The 20247-nt window shown below is 46.9% G+C and overlaps 1 protein-coding gene across 1 annotated transcript in view; it reads right to left on the bottom strand.

Annotated features, from left to right (window-relative positions):
• PTPRS (protein tyrosine phosphatase receptor type S) overlaps nt 1-17433 on the bottom strand; it is a 567518-nt gene extending 550085 nt beyond the window's left edge. Inside the window, exon 1 of the mRNA XM_073563025.1 lies at nt 17162-17433. The gene's annotated coding sequence lies outside the window, so the exon portion shown is untranslated. The remainder of the gene's footprint in view (nt 1-17161) is intronic.
• Nucleotides 17434-20247: the final 2814 nt, after the last annotated feature.

Here is a 20247-nt window from a genome sequence, read left to right as displayed (position 1 = left end):
CCAAAGGCAACATGACACCCGCAGACCATTCCATCAAAGTCTGCATTCCAAAACGTCACTACTTCCCTTCCGAGCCTCGACGTGTGCCCATACAGTAGTTTTCTCCCACATATGGGGTATCAGCATACTCAGGACAAATTGGACAACAACTTTTGGGGTCCAATTTCTCCTGTTTCTCTTGGGAAAATAAAAAAATGGTGACTAAAAGATCATGTTTGTGGAAAAAATACGAATTTTTTATTTTCACGCCCGGGCGTTATAAACTTCTGTGAAGCACTGGGTGGTTCAAAGTGCTCACCACACATCTAGATAAGTTCCTTGGGGGGTCTAGTTTACAAAATGGTGTCATTTGTGGGGGGTTTCCACTGTTTAGGTACATTAGGGGCTCTCCAAAGGCAACATGACACCCGCAGACCATTCCATCAAAGTCTGCATTCCAAAACGTCACTACTTCCCTTCCGAGCCTCGACGTGTGCCCATACAGTAGTTTTCTCCCACATATGGGGTATCAGCATACTCAGGACAAATTGGACAACAACTTTTGGGGTCCAATTTCTCCTGTTACTCTTGGGAAAATAAAAAAATGGTGACTATAAGATCATGTTTGTGGAAAAAATACGAATTTTTTATTTTCACGCCCGGGCATTATAAACTTCTGTGAAGCACTGGGGGGGTCAAAGTGCTCACCACACATCTAGATAAGTTCCTTAGGGGGTCTAGTTTCCAAAATGGTGTCATTTGTGGGGGGTTTCCACTGTTTTGGTACATCAGGAGTTTTCCAAACGCGACATGGTGTCCGATCTCAATTCCAGCCAAAAACGTCAAATGGCGCTGCTTCCCTTCCGAGCTCTGCCATGCGCCCAAATAGTGGTTTACCCCCACATGTGGGGTATCAGCGTACTCAGGACAAATTGCACAATAACTTTTACGAAAAGATCATTTTTGTGGAAAAAATATGATTTTTTAATTGTATGGCTTTATGTTATAAACTTCTGTGAAGCCCATGGGGGTTCAAAGTTCTCACCACACATCTAGATAAGTTCCTTAGGGGGTCTAGTTTCCAAAATGGTGTCATTTGTGGGGGGTTTCCACTGTTTTGGTACATCAGGGGTTTTCCAAACGCGACATGGTGTCCGATCTCAATTCCAGCCAAAAACGTCAAATGGCGCTGCTTCCCTTCCGAGCTCTGCCATGCGCCCAAATAGTGGTTTACCCCCACATTTGGGGTATCAGCGTACTCAGGACAAATTGCACAATAACTTTTAGGGTCCTGTTACCCTTGGGAAAATAAAAATTGGGGTGAAAAGATCATTTTTGTGGAAAAAATATGATTTTTTAATTGTACCGCTGTACGTTATAAACTTCTGTAAAGCCCTTGTGGGTTCAAAGTTCTCACCACATATCTAGATAAGTTCCTTGGGGGGTCTAGTTTCCAAAATGGGGTCACTTGTAGGGGGTTTCCACTGTTTAGGTACATCAGGGACTCTCCAAACGTGACATGGCGTCCAATCTGAATTCCAGCCAATTTTGCATTGAAAAAGCCAAACGGCGCTCCTTCCATTCTGAGCTCTGCCATGCACCGAAACAGTGGTTCCCCCCCACATATCAGGTATCTGCGTACTCAGGACAAATTGCACAATAACTTTTGCAGTCCAATTTCTCCTGCTACCCTTGGTAAAATAAAAAAAATTGAACCAGAAGTATTTTTTTTATGAAAAAAAGTTAGATGTTCATTTTTTTTTTTAAATATTCAAAAAAATTCCTGTGACGCACCTAAAGGGTTAATAAACTTCTTGAATGTGGTTTTGATCAATCGCTGGTCAACTTTTAACCCTTATAACTTCCTAACAAAAAAAAATTTTGGTTCCAAAATTGTGCTGATGTAAAGTAAACATGTGGGAAATGTTAGTTATCAAGTTTTTTTTGTGCCGTATCTCTGTGATTTAAGGGCATAAAAATTCAAAGTTGGAAAATTGAAAAATTTTCAAAATTTTCGCCAAATTTCCGTTTTTCTCACAAATAAACGCAAGTTATTTGAATGAAATTTTACCACTAACATGAAGTACAATATGTCACGAGAAAACAATGTCAGAATCACCGGGATCCATGGAAGCGTTCCAGAGTTATGACCTCATAAAGGTACAGTGGTCAGAATTGTAAAAATTGGCCCGGTCATGAACGTGCAAACCACCCTTGGGGGTGAATGGGGTTAATCTTCGTCAAGGCTCTCTATCGGTTGGACAATACGCGATATGTTTTCGCACTTTGTCCTCTGAGCTAGGTTGGAATAATGATGCCCTCGTAGGGGCCTTTTGGCGTGGTCTGTCCGGTCGGATCAAAGACGAACTGGCGGGCCGAGATACCCCTACCACTTTGGAGGATCTTATCTCTCTCGCGACACGCATTGATTTGCGCTTCCAGAAGCGCACCCGCGAGTCTGCCAGAGAGAGAGGGTCCTCTCGCCTCTCTTCGTCCACTCGCAGTTTTTCTCAGCCGTTACCCGAGTTATCTTTGGCTGATCCGGTACCTGAGCCTATGCAGGTGGACCGTCTCCAGATAGCTCAACGACGTCGGGTGAAAAGGCAGGCACAAGGGCTCTGTTTCTATTGTGGGGATGCCTCCCACTTTCTACGCTCATGTCCCAAGAGACCGGGGAAGTCTCTCCGCCTGGGACTGTTAAGTAAGGTCTCCTCAAGTGTAAGTGATTCCTCTCTACCCCTGACCGTGCCTGTTTCCCTGAATTTTGGTTTCGAGACTTTTACTGTGAAAGCTATTGTGGACTCTGGCGCAGTGGGTAACTTTATTAGTCTCGAGGCAGTTAAGAAGTTTCGTATTCCTGTCAGATCCCTGGAGTCTCCTAGGTCAGTAGTTCCGGTCGACGGTAAGCCCTTGCAGGACACCGTTAACCAGGTCACTGAGGAAGTTGAGTTGCAGATTGGCACATGTCATCGGGAGCGGATCTCCTTCCACGTATTGCCAACTTCGCCTCATACCCTTCTTCTTGGCCTTCCTTGGTTACGTACTCATGGGCCGACCCTGGACTGGCAATCCGGTGACATAATCCGTTGAGGACCGTCCTGTCAAAAGAGTTGCCTGCTGTTCGTTCATCCGAAGAACCCTGCTTGCTCGTCTTCAACGGTTACAGGTCCGCCGTCCGCCATCCCGTCTGTGACTTGTGACTTTGTCGAGAAGGAGGCTGAGAGTCAGTCTCCACATCCGTCAAGCAACCCGTCTGTGACTTGTGACTTTGTCGAGAAGGAGGCTGAGAGTCAGTCTCCACATCCATCAAGCAACCCGTCTGTGACTTGTGACTTTGTCGAGAAGGAGGCTGAGAGTCAGTCTCCACATCCGTCAAGCAACTCGTCTGTGACTTGTGACTTTGTCGAGAAGGAGGCTGAGAGTCAGTCTCCACATCCATCAAGCAACCGGTCTGTGACTTGTGACATTATCAACAGGGGGGCTGAGAGTCAGTCTCCACCTCCGTCAAGTGACCGGCCCAAGGTAATTACCGTGGCTTCCGTCAAGTTGACACCCCAGCGCCCAGGGGAGACCTTTGTGTCTAAAGGTAACCGTAAAGGTGTGTTATCCTGGGGACATTCCTCTCCGGCTGCCGGCCATGTTGGTGCCAAGAGGGCTCTCTCCCGTTTATCCCACGATTACTGGTGGCCGTCTATTGCTCAGGACGTCAAAGACTTCGTGGCTGCTTGTCCATCGTGTGCCAAGAAGAGACTTCCCAAGCAACCATCCTCCGACAGCTCGCCTCTTAAGGATGAATTGACTTCCAATGACTGCACCACCGCTTCGGTCTCCGAGCATGTCAGTGTGCCTCTGCCGGTTCGACCTGTCTCGGGAATACCTGCCTCCGACTCTCTGTCCGTGGAGTTCTCCAGGGTATGGCAGGAGACCAAACTTTCTCGTATTGAGACTCTGGATCTGATTGGTCCTCATGCAGTTAGGAAGTGTCTGGATCCCGCTCCTAGTGTCAAGGTGCTATTTTCCAGTTCTAGAGAGAAGGGGCTTAGAGGAGGGGGTACTGTTATGCCGCGCTCACCAGGAGGCGGGGCTTCGGCCCCGACGTCACTCCCTCCGGTACGGCGGTCCCTCGGGGGTCCCCGTCGGGTGCGCACGCGCAGCTCTCGTCCCCGGGTCTTCTCCTCCATGTCACATTTGCGCTTGCGCGCTCCTGTCAGGGCTGTATAGGGCTCGGTCCTCTCTATGGTAATGGAGGACCTGATCCAGAACCAGTAGTAGTCATGTGCTTTCTGGCTAGGTCCTGACCCGGAACCAGTAGTAGTCATGTGCTATATCAGACGACCTCCCCCTAGGGGAGGTGCCTGATTATTGTTGTGCTTCCTGGCTGGGTCAGCTGTGTCCCAGCCTGGCTGTGCGCTGTTCTCAGGTCCTCTGCTCTGTCTGCTATTCTGTGGTGCTCCTAGCACTTGCTCTGAACCCTTGTTGCTTCATGCTCAGACGTGCCTTCTGGCACATCCTCTCGTATCCTGTCCCTTGTTTCTTGCTCAGTCGTGCCTCCTGGCATTCACTCTATTCCTATGTTCTGTTACACCTCCTGGCACGACTGCTGCCTCATTCTGTACTCTGTCGTGCTCCTTGCACGCGTCCTGCTTTGTCTACCTCCGGATGTGTTACTCGCTACACGCCTTAAAGTGCCCACGTGTACCCTCCTTGCACTATCCCGTATTCAGCGCACTCCCGTGTATTCTCCTGTGTTCCCTAGTATCCTGCACCCTCCAGTCACTCAGTCTCGTTATCTCCTGTGAGCCGGCCGCCTGGTGCCAGCAGTCGTGGTATCGTATCCCCTGGGGCTTGCTCCTGACACTCCCTGTATAGGGGGTGGTCCTCACTAGGCTAGCTCGCCCTGGGAGGGTTGGTGCCGCGACCCAGAGGGTCCACTCCAGGAGTCGCTAACACTCTAAGACTCTAACACTAGCCATGTATGCTACGTGCCCTACAAGGCCCAACATATGAGTATTACCCAATGCCAGGTCAATTCTCAGGCTGGTAAGGAGCCATGGATATTGGCCCCCCCAGCTGCCCAGAAAAGGGACATCTATTAGATGCGCCAATTCTGGCACTTTGCCCGGCTCTTGCCACTTTGCCCTGTAGCGGTGGCAAGTGGGGTTCATATTTGTGGGGTTGATGACACATTTTTATTGTCAGGTGACATCAAGCCCACGGCTTAGTAAAGGAGGGGCGTCTGTAAGACACATATCCATTACTAATCCTATAGTTGTATGGTACATAAAGACACAGCCAGAATAAAGTTCTTTATTTGACATAAGTTTTCCATTTTATTAAAGAGTCTGTGCCATTCTTTCAATTAAAGGACTTTTTTTCTGGGTGTCTGTTTTCTTACAATGTGACTATGGGGTTAGTAATGGGGGTGTCTTATTGACGCCTCTCCATTACTAAGCTGTGGGCTTGATTGTCACCTGACAATACAAAGGTGACATCAACCCCCCCAACTATCACCCCACTTGCCACCATTACAGGGCAATTGGGAAGAGCCGGGCAAAGCGCCAGAATTGGCACATCTAATAGATATGCCTTTTCTGGGCAGCTGCAGGCTGCTAATTTTAGGCTGGGGGGGCCAATATCCATGGCCCCTTATCAGCCTGAGAATACCAGCCCCCAGCTGTCTGCTTTAGCAAGGTTGGTTGTCAAAAATGGAGGAAACCCATTTTTTTTTTCAAATTATTTATTTAAATAACTAAAAAACTGCGTGGGGACCCCTATATACTTGATAACTAGCCTTGCTGAAGCTGGCAGGGGAACCCACATTTTTTTTTTAAAAAATTTATTTACAGCACAGCAGCAACTGATGAATACTCCCATCTGCTGCTCCTGCTCTCACTGTAATTAACGGTAGCAGGTGTCTTGTAATGGGTTCAGTAGTCCCAGTGACCGGAGGTAATCTTTGTGATCTCCGATCACAGCTGAGCGCTCACGCTGTCTTTTGACAGGATGGGAACCACGGCTCTCTGACCGGCGGAGATGATTTCACCGCTTATCAGAAGCGGTGTTTGCCGCGCTGTCATGCACATGACAGCGTTGCAAACACTGGATGTTCGGCCCTCCATTCAAGTGAATGGGGTCCGGGTACTGTTCTGGCACCCGAACTTTGTAACTGTTCGGCCGAACCCGCCGGACCTGAATATTCAGGTGTCCGTCCATCTCTAAATATAGCACCTTACGACCCATGTACCCCCATATATAATACAGCACCTCACAATCCATGTACCCTATATGTAATAACAGTCTATGAACTCCATATGTAATAACAGTCTAGGTACCCCATATATAATAACAGTCCATATACCACATATACAGTGGCATGTAAAAGTTTGAACACCCCTTGTCAAAATTATTGTTATTGTGAACAGTTAAGCAAGGCCATAATTTGTGCAGGTGACGCTGAACAATAGAAAAATATAACAACTCGTATACAAAGAGTCTGCTAAATCTTTCGGAAGTTCTTTTGCAGTCAAGCGAGGGTTTCTGATTTGCCACTCTAGCAATCCTACAAGCATCTCTCACTGACATTTTGCTTGGTCTTCCAGACTTTATCTTGACCTCCACTGTTCCAGTTAGGCTGGTTTCACATTAACGTTTTTTAGCGCAGCACATCGTGTGCGTCCATGCGCATGCGCCATGCGCTCCTATGTTTAACATGGTGTGTGCATGGTCTAGCGTTTGCACGCGTTCATATGCGTTTTCGTGCGCATGCGTTTATTTAAGGTGTGCGCCTAGGCGCGCCAGACGCAACCTGTTCCATTTTTGGGTCCATCCAATGGCGTAAACAAAATGCATGCGCACACTTGCGCATGGAATGCGACAAAATAATGCATTACAATCTATGGGAACGCAGGTGTGCGCATGGATATAGGAACGCAGGCGAGCACATGGATATGTGCACGCCTGCGTTACAAAACGCATGCGTTTTAAGAGTTAACATGGCTAGAAACTGGTTAAAACGCAAACGCATGCAAACCGCATGATGCGCTAAAAAATCGCTAATGTGAAAGTAGCCTTAACTGTTATTTATTAATTAAATAAATTTCGAACTCAGGAAAAATCAGCTTGAAAATGCTTTGCTATCTTCTTATACTTTCTCCTGCTTTGTGGGCCTCAACCATTTTCATTTTCAGAGTACTAGGCAGCTGTTTAGAAGAACCCATGGCTGATGTTTTTTGGAACAAGGTTAGAAGAGGCTGGGTTTTTATAAAGTTGGGAAATTTGCATCACCTGACCTTTCCTAATGATGTTAGTGAACAAGCCATAACCCTAACTGTAATTTTGGACCACTTTTCTTTTGCAAACTGCTCCAGGTGTCTCATATTTGAAGGGTGCCTTCTCCCAACAGCATTTTTAACATCTCTCCATGGGTGTTCAATAGGATTTAGATCCGGAGTCATTGCTGGCCACGTTAGAACTCTTAAGCACTAGGTTTCCATCCATTTCTGTGTGCTTCTTGAAGTATGTTTGGGGGTCACTATTCTGCTGGAAGACCCATGACCTTGGAGCTTTTTGAAACTGGGCAAAACATGGCGACTCAAAATCTGTTGGTAATCCTCAGATTTCATGATGTCTCTAACAAAGTCAAGGCACCCAGTGCCAAAGGCAGCAAAACAACCTCAAAAACATCTTTGAACCTCCAACATATTTGACTGTAGGCACTGTGTTCTTTTCTTTGTAGGCCTCATTCTGTTTCCAGTAAACAGTAAAATGATGTGCATTACTAAAAAGCTATATCTTGGCTTCATCAGATAACAAGACACTTTCCCAGATGGATTTTGGCAAACTGCAGCAGAGCTTTTTTATGTCTCTGTGTCAGCAGTGGGGTCCTCCTGGGTATACTGCCATATTGTTTCATTTCATTCAAATGTCAATGGATAGTTCGCGCCAACACTGATGCACCCTGAGCCTGCAGGACAGCTTGAATTTGTTTGGAACCTGATTGGTGCCACTTATCCAACATCTGTACTATACTGCGTTACAACCTTTCATCTATTTTTCTCTGATGTTCACGTCCAGGGAGATTAGCTACAGTGCCATGGTTTGTAAATTTGTTGATTATGCTGTGCACCGTGGCCAAAGGAACATCAAAATCTCTGGAGATGGTCTTGAGATTGTTGACATTTTTCAACAATTTTGGTTTTCAAGTCCTCGGACAGTTCTCTTCCTCTATTTCTGTTATCCATGCTTAATGTGCTGTGGCACACACAGACATACAATGGAAAGATCCTGTCAACTTCTCCCTTTTTTATCTGGTTTCAGGGGTGTATCAGATTGCCCACACCTGTTACTTGCCACAGGCGAGTCTGAACGACAATCACATGCTTGAGAAAAAAAGTTGTTTACCCAAATTTTGGGAAAATTGCCATTAATTTTGTCTGGCCCATTTTTGGGGTCTTGAGTGAAATTATGTTTAATTTGCCTTTTTTCCCCTCTGTTTTTCTGTGTTGTTACAATACACACATATGAAATTAACATGTGTATATTAAAACATGTGTAATTGCAATAACTTTCTGGGAGAAATTATTAGTTTTATAAAACAATTTCAAGGGTCCCAACGCTTTTGGCTATACTGTATATAAACACAATCCATGTACGCCATACGTAGTAACACAGTCCATGCATCCCATACGTAATAACACAGTCCATGTACCCCATATGTAACAACATGATTCATGTACCCCATATGTAATAGCACAGTCCATGTACCTCATATATAACTGAGGCAGTGAGGGGGATAATATACGGATAATAACAGTCAATGTACCCCACATGTAATAATAGTCCATGTACCCAATATGTAATAACAATCCATGTACCCCATGTACAGCATATGTAATAACAGTCCATGCACCCCATATGTAATAACAATCTATATACCCCATATGTATTAAATGTCCATGTGCCCAATATGTAATAACACAATCTATGTACCCCATAGGTAATACCACTCCATGTAGCCCAAATGTAATAAAAGTCCATGTACAGCATACGTAATAACAGTCCAAATGTAATAACAGTCCATGTACAGCATATGTAATAACAGTCCATGTACCCCATATGTAACACAATCCATGTACTCCATACGTAATGGCACAGTCCATGTAAACTATATATTCACTGAGACAGTGAGGGGGATCACATATGAGGGTCATTGTGTGTCCCCCAGGATGTGCATAGAAAAATACTGAACCCGCTGGAGAGCACTTTAATTACAGCTACAGCTGTAGTTATAGTGCAAAGTAAGGCCTCCTTCACACATACTAGTGATTCCGGTACTGAAAAAAAAGTGTGACACATATGGAATGGCATAGGTATTAAAGAGTGTTATGTATTAAAGATGTTCAAAGATAGAGATAGTGGTGAGGAACAAGATAGATAGATGGATAGAAATATATCAGTGTGCTAAACAATCAGTGCTTTGTTTATTTTTTTCTGTACTTGTGTTTTAGTTTTAAATAAATTCCTTAAAAAAAATAAAATAATAGGGGTGGGCTCCAGTGTAATTTTCATAACCAGCAGAGGAAAAGCCGATGGCTGGGGGCCGATATTAATAATCTGGGAAAGAAGCCATTAGCCCTGAATGTTCCCAGGCTATTAATAACAGCTCACAGCTGTTTGTTTAAACTCTACTGGTTAATTTACAGGGGGACACCAGAAAGAAAAAAAAATGATGATGGGTCCCTCTATACATTCTAACCAGCAAAAGCTAAACAGACAGTTGTGGCTGATATTATTAGTCAGGGAAGGAGCTATGGATGATAGCCCTCCCAGGCTAATAACATCAGCTCTCAGCTGCCCCAGAAATGGAGCATCAATAAGATGCGCCAGATCTGTCGCATAGCCTCGATCTTCCCACTTGCCCTGGTGTGGTGGCAAGTGGTGTAATAGGGCTGGGGTTGATGGCAGCTATTTTATAACCGCTGACATCAAGACAGGAGAGGCATCTATAAGACACCCCCATTACTAACCCCATAGTCATATTGTAAAAAATATACAGCCAGAATAAAGTCCTTAAATTGAAAGAAAGACATAGACTCCTTTATTTGACATAAACACTCCTAATCCTCATTTACCCATTAATGTACAATTAAAAATAAAAAAACAACATATTCCTCACCTATCCGAAAATAATCCATTTGTCCCATGCCATAATCCTTCTCTGCTTCATCTGGATGTCTTGCTGAATGGTGGCATGATGCGACCATTGAGTCTGGCATCCAAGAGACAATGTGTTGAGCGTCAGACCGCAGCTTCAGTGACCTGCGGTGATGTCACTGAGGTTACCGCAGGCCACTGAAGCTGCATTCCCACCGGCAGCTCATTGTGAGTGGCCCGATAAGGCCTGTTTCACACTTCAGTTTTTTGTGACAGTCAAAATCAGCCAAAATGGCGGAAAGCGGATCCGTTGCTAAACTGATGTGAACGGATGCCAATGGACCGTTTTTTTTTACAGATCCGATGAATGAAGAATTTTAAAGGAACCGTAGCCTGGGGAGGGGAGAGAGAGAGAGAGTTCCGATGAATGAAGAATTTTAAAGGAACCATAGCCCGGGGAGGGGAGAGAGAGAGAGAAAGAGAGAGAATTTTTTCCGTCCGCCAGAAATGATTTCAGGGTTAAATTTCGGGCTGACTTCCTTCCTCCGGGCATGCGCACTCTAAAATGCGGATCCTGCAGCAAAAAAAACGTTGCATGGTCCGTCCGGGCATGTCGGCGGACGCAAAAAATTTGGCGGATCCGCAAAAAAATGGATCCAACGGATGGCCATCCGTCAAGATCCGCCGGTAATGCATCTCAATGGGGGAAAAAACGGCGGATTTTGACTGATGGTCAAAAACGGAAGAGTGAAACAGGCCTAAACTGCAGGGTCCTGAATTAGATGACCACTAGCACCATGAGAGATTTCTCAAAGTGCTAGCGGTGAAGTAATGAAGGTAGTTCATTGGCCAGGTCACAGTGAACTGAGCGTGGGAACAGCTGGCAGTGACCGACAGTAACCTCTATGACGTTATTGCTCTAAACTGAAGCTGTGCCCCAAGCTCGGAATACCCTGGACTCATGACTGAGCAGTCGCATCATGCCGCTTCTCAGCCATGTAATCCAGATGTAGCTAAGATGGACTTCTTTGTAGGACAAATGGATTACCGTTGGACAATTGAGGAATGCTTTTTTATTATTATTTTTATAGTATTAAATGGTAAAATGGGGGTGGGGTGTGCATTTCAATTAAAGGGCTTTATTGTAGCTGTGTCTTTTTTACAATATGACTATGGGATTAGTAATGGGGCTGTCTTATAGACACCTCTCCATTACTAACTCCTAAGCAAACAGCTGTGAGCTGTTAGTAATAGCCTGGGAACCTTTTGGGATATTGTCCCCTTTCCCAGATTAGAAACATCTGCCCCCAGCAGTAGGCTTTTCCTCTGCTGGTTGTCAAAATTACGCAGGAGCACACAATTTTTTTAATTTTTAACTTTACACACGATGTACATAGCAGGTGCTGAATACAACTCCTATCATTGTTGCCTGGTCACACTGCTCTCAGGGAGACCAGGCGCAATAATCACAACTCTACCGCTTTTTCCCAGGTGCCGATTTCATTTGTGTTGCCAGTGTGCATGTCTAGGTGACGTATTGCAGCACCTTCTGCTGATAAAGAACGGCATATCTGTGTTTTTTTTTTTACAAGAAAGCACATTCCGTGTGAAAAATCTGACATGTGCACACCACCATTGAATACAATAGGTGGCACGTATCTGTAAGGTATGTGCGATACTTAAAAAAATGGACCACATACGAACATGAAAAACGAATGTGTGAAAGGGGGCCTAAAAGACTGTGAACTTGGTCAAGCTATTTGACCAGGTCAGTTTTAGAAAAACTTGACATTGGCCTTTATTTTTGGAGAGATCTGTAGGATGGCAGTGGGACGGATTTCTCTCTCCACTCCAGGTTTTGGGAGTAGCTCATGTCCAGGATTCCCATTTAAACATTCAGTTAATGTTTGGGTGTCTCAGTATTGGTTTTGGAAGCAAGAGAGCAGGAGCCCTGTGTAAGGCCGGGGTCACACTTGCGATAAACTCGCACGAGTCTTGCGTCTCAGTACTCGGCACTCGGAGTGTGTGGCTGCATGTATTTCTATGCAGCTGAGCGCTCCAGTCCGAGTGCCGGCAGCAGTGCGAGTTTATCGCAAGTGTGACCCTGGCCTAAGGCTGAACACAGGACAGTGCCAGAAAGCAAAGCCATTGGCGCAACCACGAGTGATACAGTGATGCAGTCACCCACAGCAACAGATTAATATGGACGATCAGAGGCTGAGAGTCAGCGAAGTCAGAAGCTCTGGGGTCAAAACCAAAAGAGCACGTAGTAAACCAAGGGAAAATATGAAGTCATAAGTCAGGTCACATTCCAAAGTCAGAATAATAGACAAATAGCAGATAAGCAAAGGGGCAATAGCAATCGGCTAGTCAGAACTCGGTCCAAAGGTCAGAAGCAAGAGATCGGGACTTACAGAACAGAGATCAGGCAAACACACACCAGAGAGCACAGGCTGAGGCTAGTTTCACACTAGCGCTTTTGAGCGCAGCGACGGCCTGCGCACTGCCGCCGCTAAGCCCCGCCCCCTGCCGCGCCTCCGCCGGTAGCTCCGCCTACCGGCGCATGATGCTGCATGCGTCCCCTATCTTTATCACTGGGGGCGCAGGCCGTGCGCAGTATGCGTTTGGCGGAGCATGCGCCTTTTTGACGGTGCGCCGAGCGCAACCAAACTGCAGCAGGTTGCGATTGGCGCAGGTCGGCGCACCGTCAAAAGGACGCATGCGCCGCCAAACGCATACTGCGCACGGCCTGCGCCCCCAGTGATAAAGATAGGGGACGCAGGACGCAGGCAGCGTCATGCGCCGGTAGGCAGAGCTACCGGCGGAGGCGCGGCAGGGGGCAGGGCTTAGCGGCGGCCGTGCGCAGGCCGTCGCTGCGCTCAAAAGCGCTAGTGTGAAACTAGCCTTAGAACAAGCTTTTGACTGGCAGCGATCTGGGCCAGACAGCTCACCTAAATAGCAGGACAATTAACGAGAACAGGAAGCACGTGGAAATCTCTGCACCTCCCAGTCTCAGATAGTGCTTTGACTGACAGTTCCGTTGACATAACAGATGAGCACGAACCAGCACAGGATAGGATGACAGAGCTGTCCATCACTGAGTACCAGACACTCTGAGTAGAGGAATCGTGACAGTATGAGTTACTTTTCTAAGTTGCCAAAATAAAGATGTTTAAGTCAAACTATCCTGGGCCACTACAACATTACTGCACTGTCATGATAGCTGCCGACATAAAACAGTCCATGTACCCATATATAACACAGTCCATGTACCCCATATGTAATAACACAGTCCATGTACCCCATATGTAACAACAGGCCATGTACCCCATATATAACAACACAGTCCATGTAACCCATATGTAACAACAGTCCATGTACCTCGTATATATGTAACAACAGTACCAGTCCATGTTCCTCGTATATATGTAACAACAGTCCATGTACTCCATATATAACAGCACAGTCCATGTAACCCATATGTAACAACAGTCCATGTACCTCGTATATATGTAACAACAGTACCAGTCCATGTTCCTCGTATATATGTAACAACAGTCCATGTACCTCGTATATATGCAACAACAGTCCATGTAAGGCCGGTTTCACATTTGCGCTTTTCAACACAGCGACGGCCTGAGCACGGCCGCCGCTAAGCCCCGCCCCATGCCGCGCCTCCGCCGGTAGCTCCGCCTACCGGCGCATGACGCTGCATGCGTCCTGTGTTCCCTATCTTTATCACTGGGGGCGCAGGCCGTGCGCAGTATGCGTTTGGCGGCGCATGCGTCCTTTTGACGGTGCGCCGACCAGCGCCAAACGCAACCTGCTGCAGTTTGGCTGCGCTCGGCGCACCGTCAAAAGGACGCATGCGCCGCCAAACGCATACTGCGCACGGCCTGCGCCCCCAGTGATAAAGATAGGGGACACAGGACGCATGCAGCGTCATGCGCCGGTAGGCGGAGCTACCGGCGGAGGCGCGGCAGGGGGCGGGGCTTAGCGGCGGCCGTGCGCAGGCCGTCGCTGTGTTCAAAAGCGCAAATGTGAAACCGGCCTTACTCATATATAAAATAGCACAGTCAATGTACCACTAAGCAGCAAAAAGAGGACTTAAAGATCCTCCAAAAAAACTGAAAAACAAGCAGAAAAAAGGCAGAGATGCTTACCTGCCCAGGCCTCCAAACAAATGCGCTAATAGGATGCAGTGGACCCATTTAACAAAGGTGCAAAAATGCCAATGAGACAACCACTCACAGTCTGCCAATCCATGGAGGGGGCAGTTATTTGGCATATTAATGCACAAAAAAAGGTCTGTATGCGGCGCTGTTCACACACAGGTGATGCAGAGCATCTGGCTTACAGCCTATTGGTGACGCCCATACTATTAAATTAGGCGGGCTGCCCAGTGCTATCCAAAATGCATCCCATGTGACCAGACACTGCAGTTTACAGAGACAAATGGGCCCAACTGCACCCTGAAAAATAAAGTGCAAAGACACATACAAAAATATGTGAGGCATTAGTTGACATTCTGGCCAAAATATGCAAGCTCGCCATCCACGTCACGGGTCCCCACACTTGCAAGCAACATCTCTGCCTTTTTTCTGCTGGTTTCACAGTCAATGTACCCCATATACTGTATAATGACAGACCATGTACCCTAAATACATAATAGCACAGTCCATGTATCCCACAGGTAAGGACACTCCGTGTACCGTACAGGTAATGACACCCCATGTACCCCACAGGTAATAACACTCTGTGTACCCCACAGGTAATGGCACTTAGTGTACCCACAGGTAATGGCACTCAGTGTACCCCACAGGTAATGGCACTCAGTGTACCCCACAGGTAATGGCACTCAGTGTACCCCACAGGTAATGGCACCCCGTGTACCCCACAAGTAATAGCACTCCGTGTACGTACAGGTAATGACACCTCGTGTACCCCACAGGTAATCACACCCCGTGTACCCCACAGGTAATAGCACTCCGTGTACCCACAGGCAATGACACTCCGTGTACCTACAGCTCACCCCACAGGTAATGACACTCCGTGTACCCACAGGTAATGACAGCCCGTGTACCCCACATATAATGACACTCCATGTACCCACAGGTAATGACACCCCTTGTACCCCACAGGTAATGACACCCCGTGTACCCCACATGTAATGACACTCCATGTACCCACAGGTAATGACACCCTGTGTACCCCACAGGTAATAGCACTCTGTGTACCCACAGGTAATGACACCCCGTGTACCCCACATGTAATCCAGTAAAGAGAAAACAGCTGCACTCTGGGAAATTTTGATTTTCAATGCAAAAAAAGTTTTCTATTATTAAAGACACCACAGGGGAATAGTGCGTTTGCATTGGAAATCAAAATTTCCAAGAGTGCAGCTGTTTTCTCTTCACTGGATGACTGTCTGGACTAAGTTCCAGGTTCAGCTTGCACCTACCTCATATCCACAGAGTGCACGCCTTGTCTGTATCACTACTCCACATGTAATGACACTCCATGTACCCACAGGTAATGACACCCCGTGTACCCACAGGTCACCCCACAGGTAATGACACTCCGTGTACCCACAGGTAATGACACTCCATGTACCCCACAGGTAATGGCACTCCATGTACCCCACAGGTAATGGCACTCCGTGTACCCCACAGGTAATGGCACTACATGTACCCACAGGTAATGACACCCCATGTACCCCACATGTAATGACACTCCATGTACCCACAGGTAATGACACCCCGTGTACCCCACAGGTAATAGCACTCCGTGCACCCCACAGGTAATGACACCCCGTGTACCCCACATGTAATGACACTCCATGTACCCACAGGTAATGACACCCCGTGTACCCACAGGTCACCCCACAGGTAATGACACTTCGTGTACCCACATGTAATGACACCATGTACCCACAGGTAATGACACCCCGTGTACCCCACAGGTAATGGCACTCCGTGTACCCACAGGTAATGACACCCCGTGTACCCCACAGGTAACGGCACTCCGTGTACCCACAGGTAATGACACTCCATGTACCCACAGGTAATGACACCCCGTGTACCCCACAGGTAATGGCACTCCGTGTACCCACAGGTAATGACACCCCGTGTACCCCACAGGTAATGGCACTCCGTGTACCCACAGGTAATGACACCCCGTGTACCCCACAGGTAACGGCACTCCGTGTACCCACAGGTAATGACACTCCATGTACCCACAGGTAATGACACCCCGTGTACCCCACAGGTAATGGCACTCCGTGTACCCCACAGGTAATGACACCCCGTGTACCCCACATGTAATGACACCCAGTGTACCCCACATGTAATGACACTCCATGTACCCACAGGTAATGACACCCTGTGTACCCACAGGTCACCCCATAGGTAATGACACTCTGTGTACCCACAGATAATGACACCCCGTGTACCCCACATGTAATGACACTCCATGTACTCACAGGTAATGACACTCCGTGTACCCCACAGGTAATGACACCCCGTGTACCCACAGGTAATGACACCCCGTGTACCCACAGGTAATGACACCCCGTGTACCCACAGGTAATGACACCCCGTGTACCCCACAGGTAACAGCACTCCATGTACCCACAGGTAATGACACCCCACGCACACTCAGACAGCTCCTCGCCAGCCATTACCTCATGCTCGTTCCTCCGCAGATGCCCCCGCTGTCTCTCGCCCATGGCTCCCGCAGGCCTATGGCCGCATATGTGACAGTGCATATAGGAAGCTTTATGGCATCACCTTCCCTTAGACACCATTCCTCCCACGGTGTCCCCGCTGTAATCCCACTGTGAACAATACAGCCCCACCCGCCCGTTCTCCATCCTTCACCATCAGGACAATGAGCGGAATATGACAGGCATGGAATGATGCGGGGCACGGATGGCACAGACCGGGGCGCTGTATGCGGTGGAACAACAAGTCTCCGCCGAGCTTTGTCTATGCCAGACCACAAATGATTGGGAAGAACAGAATTCGCTCACCATTGTGCTTGCACTCAGCCCTTACCGGCAGCATAGGGAGGATCGTCAGAGGAACAGCACAGGACGCATAGAGATCCCAGCATCAATCAGCCGAGCGGTAGCCACGGTGCTGGCGGCCGTCACCGACCGGAAATACCGTGCCGAAGGCGATGACCCAGCAGAGAATAACGGGAGAGGCGGAGCCAGCGCGCCAAAGGCGGTGTCTGCGAGGGAGCGGTTCTCAGGGCTCCCTGAGCGAAGGAGACCGTACACGGCTAGTGCAGCGGTGCTGTCACTCTGGGGGCGGGGTCAGAGCCTGGGGGCGGGGTCACATGTGCATATTCAGCAGTGTGGTACCTGCTGCAGGACTTGTCATCGCTGCCGAGCATCATCACAAGCTGCACTCTTCTGCTGATTGGTGCCAGGCACTCTGATGGAAAGCCAGCAGTGGATTTTACAGGAAAATCGCTAAAATTACAATCAGTATCTAAACATCTAAAGCTATGGTATGCACATCCCTATTAAAGGGAATCTGGAGATATTTACCCTCTAAGCAGAAAGCAGCAAAATGTGGAGACAGAGACCCTGATTCCAGCCATGTGTCTCTTACTGTGCTGTGTGCTGTAGTTTTCATTATATTACTGTGCTCAGCCGGAGATTATCACTAGAGGACTAGTAAACCTGCTGACAGGTAGTCCTCCATAGCCATCCCAACCCCTTACTAATAGTACACAGAAAGCTGCTAATCTGTGGCGGGGATATACAGTCATGGCCAAAAGTTTTGAGAATGACACAAATATTACTTTTTACAAAGTCTACTGCTTCATTTTTTCTAATGGCAATTTGCATACTCCAGAATGTTATAAAGAGTGATCAACTTAACAGCAATTACTTGCAAAGTCAATATTTGCCTAGAAAATGAACTTTATCCCCCAAAACACATTTCAGCATCATTGCAGCCCTGCCTTAAAAGGACCAGCTAACATCGTTTCAGTGATTGCTCCATTAACACAGGTGTGGGTGTTGATGAGGACAGGGCTGGAGATCAATCTGTCATGATTAAGTAAGAATGACACCACTGGACACTTTAAAAGGAGGCTGGTGCTTGGCATCATTGTTTCTCTTCTGTTAACCATGGTTATCTCTAAAGAAACACGTGCAGTCATCATTGCACTGCACAAAAATGGCCTAACAGGGAAGAGTATCGCAGCTAGAAAGATTGCACCTCAGTCAACAATCTATCGCATCATCAAGAACGTCAAGGAGAGAGGTTCCCTTGTTGCCAAAAAGGCTCCAGGGCGCCCAAGAAAGACCAGCAAGCGCCAGGACCGTCTCTTAAAAGTGTTTCAGCTGCGGGATCGGGCTACCAGCAGTGCAGAGCTTGCTCAGGAATGGCAGCAGGCAGGTGTGAGTGCATCTGCACGCACTGTGAGGCGGAGACTCTTGGAGCAAGGCCTGGTCTCAAGGAGGGCAGCAAAGAAGCCACTTCTCTCCAGAAAAAACATCATGGACAGACTGATATTCTGCAAGAGGTACAGGGAGTGGACTGCTGAGGACAGGGGTAAAGTCATTTTCTCTGATGAATCCCCTTTTCGATTGTTTGGGACATCTGGAAAACGGCTTATTCGGAGAAGACCAGGTGAGCGCTACCACCAGTCTTGTCTCATGCCAACTGTCAAGCATCCTGAAACCATTCATGTGTGGGGTTGCTTCTCAGCCAGGGAATGGGCTCTCTCTCAGTCTTGCCTAAAAACACAGCCATGAATAAAGAATGGTACCAGAATGTCCTCCAAGAGCAACTTCTCCCAACCGTCCAAGAGCAGTTTGGCGATCTACAATGCCTTTTTCAACATGATGGAGCACCTTGCCATAAAGCAAAGGTGATAACTAAATGGCTCAGGGAACAAAACATAGAGATTTTGGGACCATGGCCTGGAAACTCCCCAGATCTTAATCCCATTGAGAACTTGTGGTCAATCATCAAGAGACGGGTGGACAAACAAAAACCTTCAAATTCAGACAAAATAAAAGCATTGATTTTGCAAGAATGGACTGCTATCAGTCAGGATTTGATCCAGAAGTTGATTGAGAGCATGCCAGGGAGAATTGCTGAGGTCCTGAAGAAAAGGGTCAACATTGCAAATATTGACTTGCTGCATTAACTCATTCTAACTGTCAATATAACCTTTTGTTACTCATAATATGATTGCAATTATAGTTCTGTATGTGATAAAAACATCTGACAAACACACATAAAAACCAGAGCGCAGCAGATCATGTGAAAATATAATATTTGTGTCATTCTCAAAACTTTTGGCCATGACTGTAGAGAGCTCAGAAATCAGAGAACTGGTAGATATGCAACAGAGGAAAGTGATTGTAACATAATTGCAGCAATCTCTAAACTGACACATCACTGGAATCAGAGACTCTGTCCCTATATCATGCGGCTCTCAAATGGGATATCCAAAGCCTCCCTTTAAGGTTATCCCTTGTAGGTCAAATACTGGACTGATTCTAGCTTTTCTGCTGTCTGAGACAAAAATATGAAAAAGTTACTCTCCCTGCGATGCAAAACAAACCCTTAATGCATGAATGCAATTTGGTCATCATTTTTTGAGTACTGCTTTTGCTGTATTCATTCATTATTCACTTCTAATAGCTGAGTTCAAGTAACCAGTACTTGAACACTTATGCTATAAACTGTAATGCCAGAGTATGGCAATATATAAGGTGAATCACTATCTCATATGAAGAAATACAGCTACTGAATCACCATCAGTACATGATTATTGTACTCGAACCACCATCAGTACAGCAATACAACACCAGAACCATCATCAGTACAGCAGTACAACACCAAAACCATCATCAGTACAGCAATACAACACCAGAACCATCATCGGTACAGCAATACAACATCAGATCCATCATCAGTACAGCAATACAACACCAGAACCATCATCAGTACAGCAATACAACATCAGAACCATCATCAGTACAGCAATACAACATCAGATCCATCATCAGTACAGCAATACAACACCAGAACCATCATCAGTACAGCAATACAACATCAGAAACATCATCGGTACAGCAATACAACA

The sequence above is a fragment of the Dendrobates tinctorius genome, unplaced genomic scaffold, assembly GCF_039654945.1.
Source record: "Dendrobates tinctorius isolate UK_male_01 unplaced genomic scaffold, ASM3965494v1 ptg000377l, whole genome shotgun sequence".
Lineage (NCBI taxonomy): Eukaryota > Metazoa > Chordata > Amphibia > Anura > Dendrobatidae > Dendrobates > Dendrobates tinctorius.
Note: the sequence above shows the minus strand (reverse complement) of the source record. Positions and strands in the feature narration are given on the sequence as shown.